Source organism: Plasmopara halstedii (assembly GCF_900000015.1).
Source record: "Plasmopara halstedii genome assembly, contig: Scaffold_525, whole genome shotgun sequence".
In the NCBI taxonomy this organism is placed as follows: Eukaryota; Oomycota; class Peronosporomycetes; order Peronosporales; family Peronosporaceae; genus Plasmopara; species Plasmopara halstedii.
Window position 1 is genome coordinate 1,225,769 of NW_020187445.1, and position 492 is coordinate 1,226,260.

Genomic DNA, 492 nt, shown 5'->3' on the forward strand with positions numbered 1-492 from the left:
TATGGATACTACCAATTTCTCATGAGAGCGAGTGACATTTCGCTGACAGCGGCAAGCACTCCGAGCGGTATGATCTGAGAGTGGCTGGTGATGCCCCAAGGGCTGTCAAATGCACCAGCAATATTTAATCGTCATGTGACGCAGTTGTTCAGGCCCCACAGGGCGTATGCACAGACATACTTTAACGACATCTTCATTCACAGTCGTGCGGAGCACTGGAGGATGGATGAGGAGAACCACATCGTCCATCTAAGAGCGGTGCTCGACTGCATGCGCACTAAGTGCATCTTCGGCGCAGAAGAGACTCCCTTTTTAGAATTCTTCATTGGGAAGCCTGGCCTTCGAGCGGATCCCGCTAAGGTCAAGGCTAGTAGATTGACCGATTCCAAAGAACCAGAAGGACTTGCGTAAGTGGATTGGCCTCGCCACCTACATGCACAAGTACAGCGTAAATTACGCAGAAATGGCGTGGCCATTATCCAATCTCCTTAA